The sequence below is a fragment of the Symphalangus syndactylus genome, chromosome 1 (assembly GCF_028878055.3).
Source record: "Symphalangus syndactylus isolate Jambi chromosome 1, NHGRI_mSymSyn1-v2.1_pri, whole genome shotgun sequence".
Classification (NCBI taxonomy): Eukaryota; Metazoa; Chordata; class Mammalia; order Primates; family Hylobatidae; genus Symphalangus; species Symphalangus syndactylus.
Genome location: NC_072423.2, coordinates 46,932,694 through 46,954,889, shown reverse-complemented (window position 1 = coordinate 46,954,889; position 22,196 = coordinate 46,932,694). Strand labels below are relative to the sequence as shown.

At 37.5% G+C, this 22,196-nt stretch overlaps 1 long non-coding RNA gene across 1 annotated transcript in view; it reads right to left on the bottom strand.

Annotated features, from left to right (window-relative positions):
- Positions 1-13,924, bottom strand: part of LOC129458121 (uncharacterized) — a 461,791-nt gene extending 447,867 nt beyond the window's left edge. The window contains exon 1 of the long non-coding RNA XR_010114835.1: positions 13,888-13,924. This is a non-coding gene — a long non-coding RNA (uncharacterized lncRNA). The remainder of the gene's footprint in view (positions 1-13,887) is intronic.
- Between the last annotated feature and the right edge of the window lie 8,272 nt (positions 13,925-22,196).

Genomic DNA, 22,196 nt, shown 5'->3' with positions numbered 1-22,196 from the left:
GCATGTAGATGTTATGGTTATAGAAGTATGCATGTGGTATGTATGTGACAGCATATAAATGTGTACATGTGTGTTAAGTGCATAATTATATGTGTTATATATGCATGTTTGGGTTGTATATTAGTGTATGCTGTGTGTCTGTGCATGTGTGTTGTATGTGGGCATTGAATGTATATATGTTATGTTTAGGGGTGTGTGTGTATATGTATGTAAATGTAGTGTGTATGAGGAGAGACATTTCTGTCTTTTTTCCTATGTACATGCTCAGGAAGTGAAAGAGAAAATATGGCATTATCTGTGGAGAATACAGCCTCAAATTAAACAGATTAAAAACAACCTTTCCTAGGCTGTCAGAGAAAATGTTGAAGGGTTTTCAAAAAGAGAAGGAAATCTCTCGGGCAACCATATCTATATTTGCATTGCTTGTTTCAGAATAAAGACAAAAAATACAAATCCACAGCACACGCTTTTGACACAGAATCATATTTTGAAAAGTGTTGGTTGGTAGCACCTCCGTGATGTGCCTGCCTGTGACATTTTAAGATCACAAATTGCTGCTAAGAAACACTCTCTCTTTTCATATTTACGCTTAAAAATCCTTTTCTTCTTAATGGTTAATTAGGTCACTAATCTAAAGAAGCTCTTAAGAGGAAGATGAAATGTCGACATTTTGCAATTATTTGCTACTGTGAATAATACATAAACATACTACTTATGGAGAAAGTAGCTTTCAACCCCTTTTTCTTCCATGAAAGCTCATGCTGACAGCAGAATCCCTGTGCCTTGGGTCACAGACAGCCACGCTACCTCCTTTTCTGCTTTAGGTACTTTGGGTGCTTACATTGTGCTTTTCCAAAGTGCAGAATCAGTAAGGGAGAGTGTGTGTGTGGGTGTGTGTGTGTGTGTGTGTGTGTGTAAGTATATTGATCTTGTCTACTTCCAGTTACACCACAAGTGTTAAAACACTAGTACATCATTAATTACTTGAAGTAGAAACTCTTTTAGAAATCAGCTTAATCAGACATAGATAATATTCTAATAATTTAATCCTACAGCAAGCACTTTCTAAGTTCTTTAGTAACAGGATTATGATAAGTATGAGTAATGCAAAGACGACTAGGACACAGTATTTGCCCTTTAGAAGCTAAGGAAGAGATAACTTACAGTATTCAGCCATATTCAGGGACTATTGTAAAAGTATACAATGAAATATCATTCACCCTTAAAAAAGAAAAAAATCTTGCAATATGCAACAATATGAATGAATCTCAAAGACATTATGCTAAGTGAAATAAACCAATCAAAGAAGTACAAATACTGCATGATTCCACTTAGGGAACTATTTAAAATAGCCAACTTCAGAGAATCAAATAGCAGAATGGTAGTTACCAGGGGCTGGGGGTGGGGAAAATGGGAAATTGCTAATCAATGGTCATAAATTTCAGTTACACAAGAGGAATAAGCTCTAGAGATCTGCTGTACAGCATTGTGCCTATCATCAATAATACTGTAATGTATACCTAAAATTTGTTAAGAGGGTAGATTGAATGTTAAGTGTTCTTACCATAGTAAAATGCATTTTTTTTTTTTTTTTTTTTTTTGAGACGGAGTCTCGCTCTGTCGCCCAGGCTGGAGTGCAGTGGCGTGATCTCGGCTCACTGCAAGCTCCGCCTCCCGGGTTCACGCCATTCTCCTGCCTCAGCTTCTCCGAGTAGCTGGGACTACAGGCGCCCACCACCACGCCCGGCTAATTTTTTGTATTTCTAGTAGAGACGGGGTTTCACCGTGGTCTCGATCTCCTGACCTCGTGATCCGCCCGCCTCGGCCTCCCAAAGTGCTGGGATTACAAGCGTGAGCCACCGCGCCCGGCCAGTAAAATGAAATTTTAAAAATTTGACTTATTTTGTTTTGCCTCTGTACTTCAAATGTTTCTTCTTCCATCTTCCTTCAATCATTTAATCCCATTGTCAAAACCACCATCAATAGCCTCACCTCTCTAAAATCTCAATTTCAAACACTCCTTTCTCTTAACTTAAACTTCTATTATTGCGGCTCTCTTATCCCCATGACTTGACACCAGTATATTATAAAGTGAGCAACCTTCTCAGCATCTTCATCATTATTCACCTGTATCTATCCACCATAATCTTTTTCATGCATTGCTGTGTAGTCTTCCCTCTAGCTTCTTTGCCCCCAGCTTTGTTCCTTTGTTTTAACAGTCTCTTAAATCATATATTAGATCATGCCAGTCACTTCAGTACATGGTTGCGGAAGGAAATAACAAATTCTTTAAATCTATCCACTTGTGTTGTCCTCATTGTCCTCACCCTAATCTAGGCTCACATAATCAGAAAACATGGTGCTGAGACTTCTACCTTCTGGTAATTTTTTATTTTCCTAGCACTGATGTAATAAAATATCCAGAAGCTGAGTGGCTTATAACAAAAGAAATTTATTTTATCACAGTTCTGGAGGCTAGGAGTCTAAAATCAACGTGTCACCAGGATATGCACTTTCTGAAAGCTCTGGGGAAAAAATCCTTCCCTTACATTTCCTAGCTTCTGGTGGATGCTGGAAACCCTTGGCATTCCTTGGTTTACAGATGCGTCACTTCAATCTTTGCCACTTTCATTACATAATCTCTTTCCCAGTGTGTCTGTGTCTCCTTTCCTCTTCTTATAAGACACTAGTCATTAGATTTAGGGTCTCACCCTAATCTAGTATGACTTCATCTTACATCAATTAATTACATCCGCAAAGACTCTATTTTCAAATAAGGTCACATTAGGAAAATTCAGTTGGAAATGAAGGCTTTTTTTGTGGAGGGGAGCAACACTATTCAACTCACTATAGTAGTAATTTAGTCCTAAGGAAGACACAATATATTCACAAACATGAGCTCATTCAAACTCTCAATGACTTGGTGTTTTCATCTTCAAAAGGGGCATTGCACCTGCCATGTCTTCTTCACTGAGTGGTTGTGAACATTTAGATGAACATTTTGATAGAAAATAGTTGCATACTACAAGGCCCAATACACATATATTAAACATTTTTATTATATGGAAAGCATGTTGAGATATGTATCTCAACATGGAAAGCATGTTGAGATATATAATTCTTATATAAATAAGAAATAAAATACATCATTTCTTGCACTTTAAATTTAGAGTGCAATTCATTATCCTAATTTGCACATTCAGTTTCTAGTATATCTTCAAATATGTATTAAGAATCAATGTTTTATTTAATTGAAAGTAAATTTAAAGATTATCTCTTATTTTCTTACATTTCAGTGATTGGACAATTAAGCCTGAAGCAATTAAATTATTTGTCCAGGTTTCTCCAGCTCATTGGCTGAAGAATGAGAACCCAGTTCTCCTTGCTCCCAAAAGAAATGAGCAGCTAATATAAGATGTTAAGTGACCTAATTGAGTGGCTAGTAATTCTCAGTCTCTCCTCTTTGCAGACATTCTTCTTGGAATGTTTCTTAATATCAGATAGAGCAGGTAGATAGTGGAGTTAAAAAAGATGATTTGAATTCAGCTGAGATACAGTCTAGTCATTTGATACTGCTCATGTTTCTTAATCTTTCAGATTTGGTTTCCTCAGCTGTAAAATGAGAACAATATTTATTCACAGAGTTAATGTGAATATTATTTGCTTAACATGAATAAATCACATAAATCATAGTCCCTTCCAGGTTTCTTAACTATGTATACATAAAGGTGACTTACTATGCATACATATATACATGCATACATAAACATACACACATTCCCCACACATGCAATAGCATGGCAAACAGTCACACTCGGTAAAAGAGATATGATGATGATGATGTGACCAAAATAACAGAGAAATGAGAGTGCCTCAGGGAAGCAATTATAACACACTTTTTCTTAAAGAATTAATAGAAAGCCAGCCATGTAATCAGACCCTGGTAGGTTCTTTGCTTATGTCACCTTAAAAAATTTTCTCAGCAACACTAGAAAATAAAGATCCTGGTTTTATGGATGAGAAAATTAATGATCAAAACATTCAACTAAGTAGTCCAGACCCACAAACTTAATATTTGCTAAAGATGGATTTCAAATGGATGTCTGTCTAAAGGCAAAGGTTAGGATCTGTCTTGGAGCTGATAGGCACAGGCTGTGAAATATGTAGAAATGCAGAAACTAGAATTGGAGCATTACTCAGCATAGTTATTTAGAAAGCCCCTTTGACACCCAGGCACTGATGAACGAGCGAGTAAATGCATGCTTCTGCACCTGGCAGTTTCCAGACACCTTCCAAGCTCAGATTCTGCCTCTGCTCTGCCTCTTGGGATGACTGCTTGATTAATGAGCTCCCATTCATAAAGCCTTCTGATGAGGAATACGCGCCATGGCTGTAAGTGGTAAGTTATATCATTGTTTGGATTGGCACTGAGACATGCAGGCAAAAGCTTTACCCCTGTGGCTAGGGAAATGGAGGGATAATATAATCAAATCTGTGGATTCATGCTCTGCAAGTCTGTAGGCTTATCGTAGGGGGCCACTTTGAGTAGAAGTCAGTTGGATTCCTGGCTGAATGTTATGTGTTCCAGTTCCCTATGTTTATTAAGTATTTTCAAGATTATATCTTAACCTAATCCTTTCCAAGCCTTTGGAATTCATTCTAGTTAGCTCACAGATGGATGAAACACAGAAAAAGTTAAAGAAAATGCTTATGGATTGGTTTTCCCTGAATGTTTCTGATTTAGGGCAGAATTTAGGTAGGAAGAATAAATTTAAAATATCTATGAGAGATACACAGAAAAAATACAAAAGCTTAGGCTTAACTTCCTGTGTGTAAGCCTCACCAAAGAGCTAACAAAGAAATGCTGTGTGCTTGCTAGGCCCTGGGCATCTCAGGATATATAGCTGAGTGTGTGCTTATGTTTTAGTTTACCTGTCTGAAATCTCTAAGTGTGTGTTTACACAGCTGTAAGATAATGGATTGATTTTTAAAAAATAATCTAGTCAGTGGTTTTTATTTTGCAGGGTGCTAAACAACCTATTTGATTTTTAAAAATAAACTTCCATTTTAAAGTGCAGTAGACACAGACCAAATGAAAGTTGGCTTATTTGTCCCTTCTAGGTTTATGTTTCTATGAATCAATATTTTTAATTATATAGCACCTTTTCAATAACTCTCAAGTGTGTGTGCAACATATAGTTTCCAAAGAATTAGTCAGAAGTACTTTTGCAAAATATAGTATGCTGGCTTGTAAGGCCAGTCTTAGCATGTGCATAATCATTTGTTCATTCTTTGGTCATTTATTTAACAAATGTTTTTGGAACAACTATTATTTATGAGAGGTGGTTAGGGAAATGATGGGTATGTATGAGTTTAAAAAGAAAAACACGGAAGGCTCAGACTTGAGGACAGGAGTTTCTTTAGAGCTGTATGGTGATGTGCAGACATGTTCTCATGTATTTGTCTTACGGGCTGCAAATAACAGGTGCCACATGAATAGGGATCATTAAACATACACCTAATGAAGTTAAAAGGATTCATTAAATGATACAGTGGTTTGATATTTTAGTCATCATGATTCTTATGTACCACCTTCTCCAGTGTCTGAAATGCCACAATAAGCAAACTGTTATTTATTTAATCTTAGAAAAGATCTTGCTTTTGAGATAATTTTCAGTTTAAGGCAAATACCTTCTTGTAAAAGTAGAATAAGTAATGACTAAGTTCCCTTCACCACATCAAATCCTGGGGACACACATAAACACATATATACATGCTCTGAGAATATATAAACATATATATAATATTATATATAAATATATATAATAAATATATAATATATAATATGTAATGTATTATATAATGATTATGTAAAGTTGTATTTATATAAATATTATATACATTATTATATTATATAACAATTTATATATAATAAATTTATAATGTATATTTATATATAATATAATATATATTTAAATATATTGTGTCAAAACACACAATACTTAGTAAATATAAAGAGAAGAAAAGTAATATCCCAGTGGAGCAGTCTGCTGGACACCACCCTAATCAAGTGATCAAATTGAGCACACATGCAAGGGTGCAATGGGAAGGACCCAGCAGGTGTGTCTGTCTGTGACAGTCCTGCCAAGGATGCATAACCTGACTCTAATTGCAAGGAAACCTCAGAAGAAACCCAAATTGCAATAACTGGCCTATAATGTTTAAAAGTGTCAAGGTCATGAAAGTCAAAGAAAGGCTTTCATGGAGGCATTTTAGATTGAATGTGACCAAAGAGACATGGAAAGTAAATGAAAAAGATTCCTTAAAGGGCATTTCTGGGGCAATTATAGACACTTGACTAGAGTCTACAGATTAGGTGGTAAGTAGTGATGCAGCAATGTTACTTTTCTAGTTTTCATGGTTGTACTATATTATGTGCGACAAGTATTGGCAAACTTTTTTCTGTAAAGATCCAGAGTACATATTTTAGGCTTTGTGTGCCATACAGCCTCAGTCACAACTACTTAAATCTGCCACTGTCGTATAAATGCAGTCATATACAACATGTAAACAAATAAATGTGGAAGTATTACAATAAAACTTTATTTACAAAAACAGGTAGCAGGTGAGGTTTGGCCTGTGAGCCACAGTTCACTGACTCCTGATATAGAAAAATGCCTTTTTCATAAAAACAAACATATACACTGAAGTTACCAGGGGGTATTGGGAAATCTAATAAAAAAATTACTATCAAGTGGTTCAGGAAAAGAAAAGATGCTGCATTGTACCTCCAAAAATTTGAGATTGTTTGAAAATAGAAATACTTATATACAAAAAATCACTCTATCTTAAACATATTAGACATCCACAAATATAGTAAGCCTTGGAAAATTTAAGTGTATCCAATGACTTAACGTGTAGCTCTAGTGAAGCTAATAACATTAAAGATGACCAAGAGTAGTTTAAATAAAATTCTTTCATGTAATTGAGAGTAGAAAACTGCAATATCACCAGATAAACACATTTTAAATATGTAACATTAAAAAAGCATATAATACTAAGTTTTAATTAAACTGTTTTAAGTAGATTTTTGAGTATTTCTGTTACAGCCCCCAAATCTTGCATTTAATTATTTAAATTGGGTAAAATATTTCATTTGGCTCTTTTTTTAATTGGAAAAACAAGGGACTTTGATCAAATTCAGATCTGTCTAATATCAGTGTATACGGTATCTCCCGCTTCCCTTTCTGTAGAGTTTAGCCCTTATACTGAGGCAATCTAGTTAGCAGAAAAGTCAAGCTTTTTGAATCTGAGTAACTTACCTAATCAAATGAGTTCCAGTTCCCTCAGTATAAAGTTTAATTACAGTGCGTATGTGAACTAAATGGTCTTTTTTTTTTTCTTGGCACTTAATGTATTCTCAATATTAATTTCTTTCTATATCTCTTTTACTATTTACATTCAGTTTTTTGCTTTCTATCAGCATCAATACCCGAGAAATGCTATAGAGATTTTCGAGGGAAAAAAAACTTTTTTTTTTTGCCTTCCTGGCAATCCAAATGGTGCAAAATATAAAGCTAACATCAAAGCGGGCAATTGGCAAACATTTGGTGGCAGACTGACCCAGTGAATGTCATTCTGAATTTTATTATTTCATTGGCCCATTCAGTACATGTTCTCCTTTTTTGTTATAAGTATCCCGTCCTGAATATTTGACTACTTCAGGAAAGTACAAGGTAGGCAGAATGGATTTATGTTTTAATAAATTAAATTTATTTTATTTCTATTATGTCTTAGGGCCTTGAAGTACAGTGCAATAATAAAGTTGCCATCCCTTTTTAGGAATGTGTCTTTGCCAAAATCCTTACCAGTCTGCCCACAGAATCAGGCACACAATACCTCTTAACACAGAGCTATTTCAAATTAAAGTAAAACGTAGTTCAACGCTATAAATGGAGAGACACAGACACACAGAGACACACACACATGCACTCACACAGAGTAGAAAAAACCATGCCTGTCGAAACACATCAATTTTATAAATTAGGTAGCCTACTACCGCATAGTTGAACTATAATTAGGTTCTTAATTCTGTTCTTACACCAGAATATTGTCTATTACTTTTATTGAAATAACTAGGCTTCTTCTATTAGCAAGATATTCTTAAAGAACATCTGATCATTTAAATTTATTAAGACACAGCAGCAATGCCCTTTAACAGCCATGAAGATTGATTGGTATTTTCATTAAAACCTTTTAAAGAAGCTATATGAAGTACTGATGACATTTCCCAGTATGAGTGCCCAAAAATAAAGCATCATTAAAAAAATAATTTAGCAAATCCTCTGTCTAATTGTGTATCTATTATATGGCCAGATATAAAGATCCAATGAGTTCTGTATAGAAATTATAACTAGATTCAAAGAGCAAGCAGGCTACCAGACAGACAAGACATATACAAGTGAAAAACAAAAAGCAGCTACAACACAAAGAAATTCATGATCAAGGTTTAAGAATGACACATATTATTCATGGGCTTCAGAGGATGGAGACTATCTTGTTCAATTGGGTTGATCAGAAAAGCCTCAGGGACCAGACAGCTTCTTAGTAGGAATGAGAAGCGGATGTTAGATTACCAAGAAGCAGTGTCAAAAACAACAAACTCTGCAGATCTGTGGGGTTGTACTTATGCTGGTTTCCTGCCAACAACATACCTGATTTCTGTTGTGTCTGGGAGTCACACAAGGGCTTTACTCATATTTTTAAAAAGGAAGACTCGTGTTTAGAGAGATGTCTCTTATTAAGACAGAGATGCTACCATCTCACCTTCCAATGCAATGGTAGAATAATCCTATGTGAATGACTCTAAACGTCTACATTCACGTTAGCACACTTTCAGGTAATAGGCAGGATGAAACTCTTAAAATGTTTTCTGTGGAGCATAAAAACATGTTTATACATGCTTTCCTTTTGCTTGTCTTGGGGATATTTTAGGGCAATTCAAGCAACACTAATCCTTGCACATTTTTACATTCTGAAATGATCTTTTTTTTCCCTGCTAACATATTCCTACTCCTAGTCAAGGGCACAGCAAATTATCCTCTATCTTAGTCAGAAAAGTAAAGCTCACCCTAGATTCCTGACTTGCCATTAATATCCAATGCATCAGAAAGTCCTCTTACTTCCAACTTCCAAGTATCTCCAATTCTATTTTTCATCATTATTTAGGTCAGATCTCCCCTATGTCTAGTCCTACCTAATTTGCACCACTTTCCTCCTTGCGTGTTGTACTCTAGACTCACTGAAATACCTTTTATTTTCTCAGGGTTTGTCTATGTCCTTTGTACTTTGTCCACAGTGATCCCTCTGCTAGAATGACCAACAGTCCCCCAGGCTTCTGAGCATGGGTCTTTTTTCCAGAAATTTTTCTGCAGTTTTTCTCCCTTGTTGGATTGTGTGTCTATTCTTTGGGTTCCTTTGGAGTCCCTGCTGTATTACATCATATCACTAACCATAATATGCAGTAATTGCTTATATGTGTCTCTGCTTTCTTTAAGAGATCCTAATCTCCTTAAGTAGTTACCACCACCCCCTGAACAGATAGGCCTGTGCAGAAACTCTTTCAGACTCCCTATTCCTCTCATAGTACATGACACATATGAGGTACTCAACAACTATTTAGGGGAGACAATAATATTTTAACCAATGTTTTCAAACCAGAGGGACCCCAATAGTGTACTTTCTGATAAAATGAATTCTGGCCTTAAAAGAGAAAAATTAGGAATAGTCAACATTGAATTTTATCTGATTATATTTTATTGTAATTTTTAATGCATAAGTATTTAATATTCCCCAAATACACTGTGAATGGCTCCTCCCAGATTAAGAATTCTATCTGTTAGGGAAGACGACATTTGCTATGGTTTGGATGTGGTTTGTCCCCATTAAAACTCATGTTGAAGTTTAATGGCCAGTGAAGCAGTGTTGGGGGGTGTGGTCTAATGGGAAGTGTCTAGTCACAGAAGTTGATCCTTCATGAATAGATTAATGCCTTCCCATAGGAGTGAGTGCATTTTCACTCTTGTAAGACTAAATTAGTTACTAAAGTTTGGGTTGTGATAAAAATGAGTTTGGCTTCCTGGACATTCTCTTATTTCCCCTCTCACCATGGGATCTCTCTGCACATGCCTGCCTACTCTTCTGCTTCTCTGCCATGTTTCAACCTAGCACATGGTTCTCTCCAGAAGCTGGACAGATGAGATGCTATGCTTTTGAACTCCCAGCCTGTAGACTTGTGAGCTAAATAAATCTCTTTTCTTTATAAATTACACGGCTTAAGTTTTCTGTTCTAGCAACACAAAACAGATAAGAGGGAAAATTCATACTGAGGAGTGGGATGCTGCTATAAAGATACTATAAAGCAGCTTTGGAATTGGTTAAGGAGTAGTGACTGGAAAAATTTGGAGCAGACTACAAAAAGCCTGAATTGCCATAAATACAACATTAAGGGTGATTGTGGTGAGAGCTCAGAGAAAGACAAAAAGGTGAAGAAAAGTTTAGAACTTCTTAGAAATCGGTTAAGTGGTTGTGGCCAAAATGCTGCTAGAATTATAGATGGTAAAATAGAAATTAAAATAAATATTTAAAAAATAATAAAGAAATAAAAATGGTGAAGGCTGTTTTAATGAAGTCTCCTCATGGAAATGAATAAAAAACTTATTGGGAAGTGAAGGAAAGTTCATCCTTTTTTTTTTTTTTTTTTTTGAGACGGAGTCTCGCTCTGTCGCCCAGGCTGGAGTGCAGTGGCGCCCTCTCGGCTCACTGCAAGCTCCGCCTCCTGGGTTCATGCCATTCTCCTGCCTCAGCCTCTCCGAGTAGCTGGGACTACAGGCGCCCGCCACTACGCCCGGCTAATTTTTTTGTATTTTTAGTAGAGACGGGGTTTCACCGTGGTCTCGATCTCCTGACCTCGTGATCCGCCCGCCTCGGCCTCCCAAAGTGCTGGGATTACAAGCGTGAGCCACCGCGCCTGGCCAGTTCATCCTTTTTAACTATGAGAAAGAATTTGGCTGCACTTTTTCTATGCTCTAGGGGTTTGTGGAAGGCTGAACTTAAGAGTAATGAAATAGTGCATCTGGTGGAAGAAATTTTGAAGCAAGAAAGCGTTCAGGCTGCTGTATTGTTACCTCTAACTACTTATAGTGAGCTTCTAGAGAAAAGGGAAATAGAGCAAAAAGATTTGGAAAATTTGCAATCTGGCTGTCTGATAGGGAATAAAAGACTATTTTCAGAGAGAAACCCAAGGGTGCAGCCAAGCAGACTGCTTACTCTTACTAAACATTATAATATATAAAAGGGAACCAGGTGCTATGCATCAGAACAATGAAAAAGCCCTGAAGGCCCTGAAGACATTTCAAAATTCTTCAAGGCCACCCCCTCCCCTCACAGGCTTAGAGGACTAGGAGGACAAAACATTTTTGAGGAACAGCCCCAGATTGCTGCTGCCCTGCCCCACCTTGGAACACTGTTCCCCACATCCCTGGAGCAGCCATGGTTCAAACGGTCCAGGTATGACTTGTACTACCACTCTAGAGAGTGAAAACCATAAGTCTTGAGTGGTTTTCACATGGTGTTAAGTCTGCACATGCACAGAATTCAAGAGCTATGGAGGCTTGGTGGCTTCCACCCAGATTTCAGAAGATGTACTAAAAATCCTGGGAGCCCAGGCAAAAACCTGTCACAGGGCCAGAGCCACCACAGAGCCATAAGCCTAGTGGAGCTATTGAAGAAGGGCTGCTGCCATGATACCAGAACTGTAAAACTACCAGGATATAATTCTAGCCTGAAAAAGCCACAAGCACAGAACTCTAACCTGTGAGTAGTCACATGGGCTGTACCCAGCAAAGCTATGGGTATGGGACTCCCTGAGGGCTTGGACATCTGCCCCTTGCTCCCACATGTCCTGGAGACAGCACATGGAATGAAAGACTATGCTAGAGCTTTAAAATTTAATGTCTGCCCTGCTGGGTTTCAGATTTGCGTGGGGTCTATTACTCCTTCCTTTGGACGAATTTCTTTTTGGGGGAATAGAAATATTTACCCTATGACTGTACAACTATTATACTTTGGAAGTAAATAATTTGTTTTTGTTTTTACAGGCTTACACATGGACTTTGGACTTTTGAGTTGACACTGGAATGAGTTAAGACTTTTGTGACTATTGGGATAGAATGATTATATTTTGTACCCAAGAAAGCAAGAAAGGCATAAGTTTTAGAGGGCCAGGGGCAGAATGCTATGGTTCGGATGTGGTTTGTCCTCACAAAAACTCATGCTGAAGGTTAATTGCTAGTCTGGCAATGTTGAGAGGTAGGTCCTAGTGCAAAATATTTGGGTCATGGGAGCAGATGTCTCATGAATAGATGAATGCCCTCCCATGGGAGTGAATGAATCCTTGTTCTCACAGACTGTATTAGTTACCAGAGAGCAAGTTGATATAAAAGTGAGCTTCACTTTCTCTACTCTTTCTTGCTTCCTTTATTGCCACGTGATCTCTTTGCACACACTCACTCATTTTTCCACTTCTCTGCTGTCTTTTGATCCAGCATGCAGCCCTCCCCAGAAACAAGTCAGATGTGGTGCTATGTTCTTGGACTTCCCAGCATACAAAATCATGAGCTAAATAAACCTCTTTTCTTTGTCAGTTACCCAACCCCAGGTGTTCTGTGACAGCAAAACAAACTAAAGACAACATCCATTAAACGTATTAAATGAATTCCCACTTAGTGTGAAATCCAAGAAATATAACTCTGTTAACTTTTATCTATTTTTCCTGTTGGTTTACTTCTTTTGGTTCTTACAAACAAAAAACAAAAAACCTAGCCAACTTTGTATAAATTTAACAGATAGCATTAAATTCACTTAGAAAAGTAGACCAATTTAGAATAAGGTCAATATAAGTGAAGGTCAGCTACAGTTTAGAATGGAGTCAAGGGTTGATGCCACCTCACACATTCATTTAAATAATTCTAGATGCACAGTCTAGCTGTGGAGTCTGCAGAGAACTAATCTCTACCTCCTGAGGAGAAAGAATGTGGACATAGGCCATTCAAGGACATGAATAAAAGTTAACAGACTTTGTTCCACCAGAAAACTGGTGAAATCTGGGTCTTTGGGCATGATTCCTAGAGAAAAAAAACTAAAAACTAAAGTTAAATCTTAGATTCATCACTTATTAACCATTTTATATTTATGAGGCTTAATCTGGGAATAATAAAAAGATATAAATTTCATGGGAAAAAAAGATGCAAAAGAGATAATGTATATGAAAGCACATTTAACATTAAATGCTATTATAAAATTGTATGAAATTGTATAATAGACATTTTTTGTGTAATTGTATTCCATAATGTAATAACATGCAAATATAAAACCATCCTCAATAGAGTTTATTTTCCTAGTATCTAAGATATATTTATATTTTCTATTTACTTCATGGCAGGAATTAGCCACTATCAGTTGCTAGATAATACACTGAACAATTAGGAATTTTGAATTCTGTTGTAACCATTAGCAGACAACCATGTTATGTTAAACAAGCCACTCAACCTAAGATTATGTCTCCAGGTATCAAACAACTTTGTCCCCAGCTCTAATATTTTTAAAAGCTGTATGTTTATTTCTGAGATTTTACTATTTTTTCTCTTCTACTTTTCATTTAATTTTAAGACAAATCTAATACAGGAAGTAAGTTAGAACAAAAGATGAAGACTTAAGGGAGAGTGACTTTGAAAATGGATTATTTCTTAAAAATACAAATTATAAAATTATGGGTCACAGAAAAATTAGTTTCCACTCCACTTCTCTCAAGCACATAAAAGCACTTACCAGCAGAACAGTTGCAACAGCTCAACGGTGCCCTGGAAAAGAAGAATTAGAGAAATGAGTCATTCTTAATGATTTTTGCCAAGGAAATATTCAAAATGTAGCTAGATAGGGCAAGATTAGAAAAAATTTCCTTGGTTGGAAAGTTTTCAGTGGCCTAGAAAAAAAAAAAACACCCTTAAAACTCCATAAATACCAGTTAATTGGGAAAAAAATTATCATCTAATATTAAATGCTCATTAACAAATAACAACAAAACACACACAGAGATACATATACATGCAAAAACAGTTACTAAAATAAATTCACATATCAAATGCCCCATAAGTACAAGGTATTGGGGGTAACATTAAGAGCTCTAAGATAACTCCTTGTCTCAACAAATATATAATCTAGGTGAAAAGAGAGACATACATAGATGTTCTGAATCAGTTAGGAGGACCACGACATCTTTCATCATCACTTGGCTTGATTCTGAAGCTCTGACTTATATACGGCAGATACATACTTCCTAGATCTTTATTATCCCAGAATTGTCTCCTTCACCTTCTTGATGTGGGTGTGCAGCTAAAGTGAGCTTACCTAGCCATCAGAGTCTCTATGGAATTCTCTGCATATTTCAAATCTGGTCTGCATGTGACATTTCTGTACACTCTTAAGATTCCTACCTTTGGACAAGACACTGGGTCATGGGAGCAAGAGGGAGTTGGAGGAAAGAAAAGAAATTGGTACTGATTATCTACTTATTGCCCTTTCTTTTGACATTGTCTTGTTTCTCTGACCACAGTCTTGTTCTGCCAGATTTGTTTCATTTTCTGCATGACTTCATCTGGATGGGCATTTCAAGCTGTGATTTCCAAGTTTGATCGCCCGTTGTAGACCCTGTTATCACTGAAAAAGAGGCTTTAAAGTTCAAAGTAAGCTAGAATGAGCAATGTCTTAAAAGTTTGTATCTTTCTGATCCTTCTCTTCTGTTGGCTGCTTCAAAGAATGTCAAATTATTGTACATTGTGTAGCAAATATCTCCAATGGGTATTCTTTAAAAATGCACTCAGAAAACCAGTCTTCCAGCTGAAAGGTTTGATGGTGAAACCCCTTGTTATTAATGTAAAAAACTCGTTCTGTGAGCAGAACTTCAGCAGCCACAATTCTCCCACATGGTTCCCAGCTCATTGTTCTTGTCCTCAAATAGTGACTGAGGTGATCTGAATATTTCCAGATTATTTGAAGTAACAATTGAACTCTGTTATCCACATGCACTGCATTCCCCGCCACCTTCAGACACCAAAATGCCCCAAAGATGCTTTTGTACACCCTCCCTATTCAATCCTAGGCATGTTGTTAAAGCAAATGAAACAATTAAATCTTCTTTAACAAAGCATAGATATTCACCAGTTCTTACTCTTCCAGAATTCTAACCACAATCCATTCTTGTGTGAATGTCAGTTTCTATGGATCTGAGTTAAATAGATAATTGCTCAATTTCTACAAAAATGTTTTTATCTAATCTACTGGCATGATTATTTTTTACCTTCTTAAAGCTCAAAAAAGAGTTTTGAAAATACACGTAAAAAGGGAGCCCCCACCCCAGCCAAGGGAGGCAGTGATTGATTGCGTGACCTTGCCCGGGAAACTATGCTTTTCCTATAGATCTTTGCAACCCGTGGATCAGGAGATGCCCTAGTGACCCCATGTTACCAAGGCCCTGGGTCTGAAGCATAGAGCTGTGTGGATTCTTGGTGGCCACTCAGGCATGCATGGAGACCCAGGAGGTTTTGCACACTCCAGCCCTGGGAATTCCAGTGAGATAGGAGATCCTCTGTGCATTCCCCTCGGAAGGGGGCTGAAGCCAGGGAGCCAAGTGGTGTCACTCTGTGGGCCCCACTCCCACGGCACCTCTGGCACCTCACAAGTTAAAGACCCATTGGCCAGCCAGCTAGTGGCAGCAGACTGGAGACTGCCTGAAATGAGTTCCCTGGGAGAGGGACAGCTGCCATTTCTGCAGCTCAAGTCAGCTGTTTTGGCCTGCCAGCTCCAGGGAGTCTGGGCAGTCCGGACTGGGAGGAATTTCCCACGGCGCAGCACAGCTGCTGTGGCAGATCATGGCAAGACGGCTTCTTTAAGTGGGACCCCAATCCATCTCTCCTCACCAGGCGGGAGGAGAACTTCCCTATGGGAAGCTCAGCAATTCCAGCCAGAGTGTTAGGGACAGAACTCTGATCTCTCTCTGGGATGGAACCACTGAAGGCAGGGGGACAAACACCATATTTGCAGTTCAGCCTGCTGGCTTTGGAATGTCCAGGCAGCCTGGATGAATAAAGTTCCCCTCAGCACAGCACACCTGCTCTGCCAAGGGGCAGCCAGACTGCCTTTTTTTTTTTTTTTTCTGAGATGGAGTCTCACTCCATCACCCAGACTGGAGTGTAGTAGCTGATCTCAGCTTACTGCAACTTCTGCCTCCCAGGTTCCAGCGATTCTCCTGCCTCAGCCTCCCGGGTAGCTGGGATTATAGGCACACGCCACCATGCCCAGCTAATTCTTGTCTTTTTAGTAGAGACAGGGTTTCACCATGTTGGCCAGGCTGGTCTCAAACTCCTGACCTCAGATGATCCACCCACCTTGGCCTCTCAAAGTGCTGGGATTACAGGTGTGAGCCACCGCACCTGGCCCAGACTGCTTCTTTAAGCAAGTCCCTGATCCTTTTCTTCCTGACTGCGTGAGACTTCCCAATAGGTCTCCAGACACCTACAAGGAGCCTTGGGGCCAGCATCAGGTCAGTGCTCCCCTGGGATAGAGCTCCCAGAGGAAGGAGCAGGCTGTCATATTTGTTGTTTTGTAGCCTTCACTGGTGATATCTCCAGGTATGGGACAGCGCAAGGTGACTAGGGTCTGGAGTGGAACCCCAGCAAACTGCAGCAGCCCTATGGAAGACGGGACAGACTGAAAAACAACAACAACAACAACAACAACAACAACAACAAAACAGAAAGCAACAACAACATCAACAAAAAGACCCCACAAAAACCCCATTCAAAAGTCAGCAACCTCAAAGATCAAAAGTAGATAAGCTGAAAAAGATGATAAAGAATTAATACAAAAATGCTGAAAACTCAAAAAGCCAAAGTGTCTCTTCTCCTCTAAATGATTGCAATACCTCTCCAGCAAAGACACAGAACTGTGCTGAGGCTGAGATGAATGAATTGACAGAACTAGGCTTCAGAAGGTGGGTATAATGAGCTTCGCTGAGCTAAGGAGCACGTTGTAACCCAATGCAAAGAAGTTAAGAATCATGATAAAACATTATATGAGCTGATAACCAGAATAACCAGTTAAAGACGAACATAAATGACCTGATGGAGCTGAAAAACACAACATGAGTACTTCACAATGCAATCACAAGTATCAATAGCCAAATAGACCAAGTGGAGGAAAGAATCTCAGACCTTTAAGACTATATTTCTGAAATAAGACAGGCAGATGAGAGTAGAGAAAATAGAATGAAAAGGAATGAACAAAACCTCTGAGATATACAGGGTTATGTAAAAAGACTGAACCTATGACTGACTAGGGTCCCTGAAAGAGAAAGGGAGAACAGAAACAAGTTGTAAAACATACTCCAGGATATCATCCAGGAGAACTTCCCCAATCTAGCTAGACAGACCAACATTCAAATTCAGGAAAGGCATAGAACCTCAGTAAGATAGTCCATGAGAAGATCAACCCCAAGACCATAAAAATCAGATTCTCCAAGGCCAAAATGAAAGAAAAATTTTCAAGGCAGCCATAGAGAAAGGCCAGGTGACCTACAGGGGAAAGACCATCAGACTAATAGCGCATCTTTCATTGGAAATCCTACAAGCCTGAAGAGATGGGAGGCCAATATTCAATATTCTAAAGAAGAAAAAATTCCAACCCACAATTTCACATCTGGCCAAACTAAGCTTCATAAGTGAAGGAGAAATAAGATCCTTTTCAGACAAGCAAATGGGGAGGGAACTCGTTACCACCAGCCCTGCTTTGCAAGAGCTCCTGAAGGAAGCACTAAATATGTAAAGGAAAAGCCATTACCAGCCACTACAAAAACACACTGAAGTACACAGACCAGTGACACTATGAAGCAACAACATAAATACGTTTGCAAAATAACCAGCTGATATCATGATAACAGGATCAAATTCACACAATATTAATCTTAAATGTAAATGGACTAAATGCCCCACTAAAAAGGCACAGAATGGCAAGCTGGATACAGAGTCAACCTCCACTGGTGTGGTGTCTTCAAGAGACCCATAACACGTCAAAGACACAAATAGGCTCAAAATAAATAGATGAAGGGGCCGGGCACGGTGGCTCATGCCTGTAATCCCAGCACTTTGGGAGGCCAAGGCAGGTGGATCACAAGGTTAGGAGATTAAGACCATCCTGGCTAATACGGTGAAACCCCGTCTCTACTAAAAATACAAAAAATTAGCCTGTAGTCCTAGCTACTCAGGAGGCTGAGGCAGGAGAATGGCATGAACCTGGGAGGCGGAGCTTGCAGTGAGCTGAGATCATGCCATTGCACTCTAGCCTGGGTGACTCCATTGCAAAAAAAAAAAAAAAAAAAAAAAAAAGAGATGAAGGAAAATTTACCAAGCAAATGGAAAAGAACAAAAAAAGCAAGGGTTATAATCTTAGTTTCTGACAAAACAGACTTTAAGCCAACAAAGTTTGAAAAAGACAAAGAGCATTAAATAACGGTAAAGGGTTCAATTCACTGAGAAGTGCTAACTATCCTAAATATAAATGAACCCAATACAGAAGCATCCATATTTACAAAGCAAGTTCTCAGAGACCTAAAAAGAGACTTAGACTCCAGCACAATGATAATGGAAAATTTAAATGCCCATTGGCAATATTAGACGGCTCATGGAGACAGAAAATTAACAAAGGTATTCAGGACCTGAACTCACCTCTGGATCAAATAGACCTGATAGATATCTACAGAACTGTCCACCCCAAAACAACAGAACATACATTCTTCTTATCGCCACATGGCACTTACTCTAAGACTGATCACATAATTGGAAGTAAAACATTCCTCAGCAAAAGAACTGAAATCATAACAAACTGTCTCTCAGATCACAGAGCAGTCAAATTAAAACTCAAGATTAAGAAACACACCCAAAACCACACAACTACATGGAAATTGAACAACCTGCTCCTGAATGACTCCTGGGTAAATAATGAAATGAAGGCAGAAATCAAGAAGTTCTTTGAAACCAATGAGAACAAAGAGACAAATGTATTAGAATCTCTGGGACAAAGCTAAAGAAGTGTTAAGAGGAAAATTTATAGCACTAAATGCCCACATCAAAAAGCTAAAAAGATCTCAAATTTACAACTTAACATCACAACTAAAAGAACGAGAGAACCAAAAGCAAACAAATGTCAAAGTTACCAGAAGACAAGACATAACCAAAATCAGAGCAGAACTGAAGGAGACAGAAACACACAAAAAACTTCAAAGATATCAACGAATCCAGAAGCTGTTTTTTTCTGAAAAAAATTAATAAAATAGATAGACTGCTAGCTAGACTAATGAAGAATAAAAGAGAGAAGAATCAAATAGACATAATCAGAAATGATAACAGCGATATCACCACTGACCCCACAGAAATACAAACAATGATCAAAGAATACTTTAAACACCTCTATGCACATAAACTAGAAAATCTAGAAGAAACAGATAAATTCCTATTCACATACACTCGCCCAAGACTGAATCAGGAAAAACTCTGGCCTATAGGTGCCTTATTTCCCTAAATGGACCAATAATGAGTTCTGTAATTAAGGCAGTAATAAGTAGCCTACCAACCAAAAACACATAAAAAAGCCAGAACCAGAAGGATTCACAGCTGAATTCTAACAGATGTGCAAAGAAGAGCTGGTACCATTCCTATTGAAACTATTCCAAACAATTGAAAAGGAGGGACTCCTCCCTAACTCATTTTATGAGGCCAGCATCATCCTGATGCCAAAACCTGGTAGAGATACAACAAAAAAAGAAAACTTCAGACCAATATCCCTAATGAACATAGATGCAAAAATCCTCAATAAAATACCAGCAAACTGAATCCAGCAGCACATCAAAATGCTTATCCACAATGATCAAGTTTGCTTCATCCCTGGGATGCAAGGTTGGTTCAACATAAACAAATCAATAAATGTAATTCATCACATAAACAGAACTAAAGAAAAAAAATGAATAATTATCTCAGTAGATGCAGAAAAGGCCTTTGATAAAATTAAACATCCCTGCATATTAAAACTCTCAATAAACTAGCTATTGAAGGAAAAGGACATAAATGGACACTTCTCAAAAAAGGACATTCATGCAGACAACATGAAAAAAAGCTAATTGTCATTGATCACTAGAGAAATGCAAATCAAAAACACAGTAAGATACTATCTCATGCCAGTTAGAATGGCAATTATTAAAAAGTCCAGAAACAACAGATGCTGGAAAGGTTGTGCAGAAAAACGAATGCTTTTACACTGTTGGTGAGAATGTAAATTAGTTCAATCATTGTGGAATACAATATGGCAATTCCTCAAAGATTTAGAGGCAGAAATTCCATTTGACCCAGCAATCTCATTACTGGTATATACTCAAAAGACTATAAATCATTCTATTATAAAGATACATGCATGTGTATGTTTGTTGCATCACTATTCACAATAGCAAAGACATGGAATCAACCTAAATGCAGATAAATGATAGACTGGTTAAAGGAAATGAGGTACATATACATCATAGAATACCATGCAGCCATAAAAAGGAAGAAGATCATGTCCTTTGCAGGGAGATGGATAGAGCTTGAAGCTTTTATCCTCAGAAAACTAACACAGGAACAGATAACCAAATAAAGCATGTTCTCAGTTATAAGTAGGAGCTGAACAATGAGAACACATGGACACATAGGGGGAATAACACACAACGGTGCCTGCTGGGGTGGGGGAGAAACAGCATCAGGAAGAATAGCTAATGGACTGTGGGCTTAATACCTAGGTGATGGGTTAATCTCTGCAGCAAACCACCATGGCACATGTTTACCCACATAAGAAACCTGCACATCCTGCACGTGTACTCCAGAAGGTAAAATAAAAGTTGATGAATAAAAAAATGAAAAAAATTGTAGGATATTTTGACTATTTGCTTTATTAATTTGTGTTGAAAATCCTTGATGTATATTCAATTTCTTCTCTTAGTAATGATGTATGTAATTTGAATTTTAATAAATTAAGAATATATAAAACAGTAAAGTATTTAACTCTATAAGATTAAGATAATATTTTGTTTTATAAATTGGTTTACATTAAGTATTTAAATAAAGTGTATTGCACTGAATATCATGTATCACCAACATAAGCATTCAACATCGTATTATTTTTACGGGTAAAGTTAAGCTTCCTGGTTGAAAAGGGAAAATATTTCACAAGTGCAGGTAAACATATATCATCTGATATAAGCAAAAGCAAATAAAAATGAAAACTAACAATGTGCCTAAAAGAGATATGCAAGAAACCTCATTAATTTGGACCCTACATATCTTAAACATAGAATTATACAGACACTGACTAGATTGAAATTGGTCATTGAAATATCTAACTACAAAGCCTTATATTTCTGAATGAAGTTAAAATAAAATTGCTCAAGTGGAGTGAAAATAGGTGCCTCCTTGAAAGTTAATGGTTTGAGTACAGTTGACCCTTGAACAATGCAGGGATTAGGGACAACAACCCTCCAACAGAGTAAAAAACCCACATATAACTACTACTTGCCCACTATTGATCAGAAGACTTACCAACAACATAAATAGTTGATTAACACATATTTCGTATATATATGTGTGTGTGTGTGTGTGTGTGTATATATATATATATATATATATATAGTATTCTTATAATACAATAAGCTAGCAAAAAGAAAATGTCACTAAAAAATCATAAAGAAGACAAAATATACTCTTCGTTAAGTGGAGGTGGATCATCATAAAGGTCTTTTCCTTTTTCATTTTTACATTTAGTAGGCTGAGGAAGAGGAGGAAGGGGAGGAGTTAGCCTTACTGTCTCAGAGGTGGCAGAGGCAGAATAAAATCCACATATGAGTGGACCCTTGTAGTTCAAACACATGTTGTTCAAAAGCCAACTGTACTTAGAAAATTATTAGTATCTTTATTTTTGAATTTTGGTAGAAGTGCTGGTTATAAATGATTCTTATCTATCCCTACATTATGTTCTTCAGGGACCTTGAGGAAAACATGAAAGCA